The sequence below is a fragment of the Elephantulus edwardii genome, unplaced genomic scaffold, assembly GCF_000299155.1.
Source record: "Elephantulus edwardii isolate Elephantulus edwardi_28Jun2011 unplaced genomic scaffold, EleEdw1.0 scaffold00064, whole genome shotgun sequence".
In the NCBI taxonomy this organism is placed as follows: Eukaryota; Metazoa; Chordata; class Mammalia; order Macroscelidea; family Macroscelididae; genus Elephantulus; species Elephantulus edwardii.
Window position 1 is genome coordinate 12,132,890 of NW_006399814.1, and position 2,967 is coordinate 12,135,856.

The following is a 2,967-nucleotide window of genomic DNA, read 5'->3' on the forward strand; positions in this document are numbered from 1 at the left end:
CCTTTCCTAAGGTCCTTCAACTTTTTTTTTGGATTTAATGTAGCCTTGTAGGAATCTCATCTGATTGCTGCCAGCCTCTTCTAAAGTTTGAAATTGTCCTTGATGGTGCTAATGAGAATGGCAGCCAGAGACCACCTTCTGTGGGCAGGGAGCTATGCTCTCTCTACAGTGTGGGGTCAAGAGACTCTTAGTATTTCTTTTTTTCCCCCCCTCAGTTTATTGTTTGGCACATATATTAATAAATTTTAAAACATCAAACAATATAACATCAATATCTAATAAAATAAACTAGCACAACAGTTAAGATTCCTAAAGTTTCAGTAACTGTATTAATATCATAAAAATCTAATTCCACAAGCACTTTGTAACCATACTCTCTGTACTGTGGGAACTGATCCAAGCACCATCTTTTTCATAATTTCCCATTAGTCATAAGTACTTAGGAATCAATTCATGCTGAATCCCACACGTATTCACTCACATATGACCACAAACGCACAGTCATCACAATTTTGAAAAGAATGGGAGGCCTTCATACATGTCAGATTTCAGTTTTATCCAGTTGTTCATTTTCTGCAGAGTTGTTTTCTCTTGACTTAAAATTTTTGCGACTTTTTTCATTTTTTGTTCATTTCTTTCTATGTACCTCAACCCTTGCAATTGCAGTTGATGTAATTTTTCATTTTGACTCTCATCTAGAGGTATCTTCTCACACATTACAGGATTGAATATAAAGTAGGTGTCGGTTGGTAATAGATCATCAAGTATTATATAGACTTCTTCTGTATCTGCTGCATTATTGATAACATGAAACAGTTTGGCTTTCAAGCTTGTGTGCATCACGGTGTCCTTCACGTCACTCTCCCAGCATCCAGTACCCAGGGATACTATGCATTCTAATGGGACATTGGGCCAAAGACATTTACACTCATGCATTGCTAATGCTGAAGGATTATTCAGAAGCAAACCTCCATCCTGATGAAGATCGTTTTCCAGCATGTACTCTGTGAAGTAGCCTGGAGCAGCGAATGATGCTCTAATAGCCTGCCACAGCTTATACTGATAGCCCTCCCAGATAGTGAGAGTTGACCCCTGGAAAATGACCATAGTTCTGGAATCCAAATGCTTTTGGTCTTACTCCTTGTTTACTAAGGTACTCACAGCAGCTACCTTGGGGCATGTGGGATTTCTTGATGTTTCAATCATTAGAGAAAATCCTATGTAAGATTTCTAGTAATGTCTTTGCTTTATTTCTCATGTTAACAATTTGTTCCCCCTTGCTTTACAAGAGTTTTATTGGTTCGATAGTCTTTGGTGAAGGATCAAATTGGGGTTTCTTTAATTATCTCTAGTGTATAATTGGCCTATAGTTCACTAACTTCTTCTAGACATGATTTCATTTTTGTATTTTCTTTGGTTGTAACTTTCTTAAATGTATGTTTGGATCACTGATTTTTTTAAATTTTATTTTATTATTTTTTCTGTGTGTATCATCAAATAGAATCTGGCTGGTACAGGAGGAGATTGCCCCTCCTTCTCCAGCAGAGCATCTAGTGGATTTGAACCACACGCCTCTGGGATTGCAGCAGAGCTTTTTGCCACTAGGCCACCAGAGCTCCCTTGGCTTACTGGTTTTAAACAATATTTTCCTCTCTCTCTCTTTCTCTCTCTCTGTGTGTGTGTGTTTGTCAGTGTGTGAGCAGATGGAACTGGGCAGATAAATTGGGGGTCTCTCGTTCATAGTCCACTAGTATTTGCACATACTAGAATTTAAAAATGCTGAAATGTGGCTATGCCTGCAGGCTGATTGCTATTGTGTTGTCAATTGGTTTTTATGCTAGATGATATGATAATGTCTCGTGTCTTGAGGAAGAACACATATGGAATCCTTGAACCAAATGTTAATTGATTTGGGACGAACATTCTTTTAAGTGGTACAGAAGTGATCTAATTGCTCTACTGACGTAATTTAGAGTTGCTGTGATGATGGACACCTGTGTCATAGGTGTGTCAAACACCATAACTGGCTGCCCATCATAGGCAGTGTTTGGTGGAGCTCCCAGATTGATTCAGGTTTGGAAGCAGGAGTGGCATCCACGTCCTAAACCACATGCCTCTGGAAAGTCTATGAACTTAGAGAAATGATGATAGTTATAGAAAGGTTGCAAGCCTTTTGTTCATATATAGTATTTAAGTGTCTATTTGGCCCGAGGGCCTAGTGTTAATATTTTGAAGGAATATTCTTCTAAGTTGTATAGCACTCTTCTGTCAATTTGCTGTACTGAGGTAATGTGGGTTTGTTGTCAAGCTGAACCTTGTGCCATTTGGGGTCAAATGTCATAATGGCTGCCCATGGTGGACAGCGTTTGGTGGAGCTCCCAGTTTCAGACTCCCAGATTGATTCAGGTTTGGAAGCAGGAGTGTCATCCTCTTTCTAAACCACATGCCTCTGGAAACTCTATGAACCTGGAGAAATAACAATAGTTAAAGAAAGGCTTCAGGCCTTTGATTCATAGGGTCCCTAGGCGTCATGTTTGACTTGACAGCAATCAACAATAAATATATGTTTATATCTATATAAATACGTTTTCCTGTATATATTACTTTAGCTATCTCTATAAATATTTAAATGCTTAATTCATATTGGTTTGCATACAAAATTCATATACATTGTTTCACACATTTCTTCATTTGCATTGTGTTTCATACAATCATTTTCATATATTGTGTTTTATAAAATCATTGAACTATTTTATAAAATACTATTGAACTATGCCCACCATTACCCTGCCTTTTCAGTTTCTCTATACCCATAAACTTTTATCTGTGATAATTTGACTACTATTTTATTAACTTTCTTATAAATTTAAAGGATCTATTATATATTGTTGTTGTTGATTGCCTTCGAGTGGAGCACGACTCATAGAAACCCTATAAACAAAAGGCCTGAAGCCCCTCTACAACTAT

The 2,967-nt window shown here is 37.5% G+C and overlaps 1 pseudogene; it reads right to left on the reverse strand.

Moving 5' to 3' along the window:
- Positions 1 to 504: 504 nt before the first annotated feature.
- LOC102869050 overlaps positions 505 to 2,967 on the reverse strand; it is a 21,891-nt pseudogene continuing 19,428 nt past the window's right edge.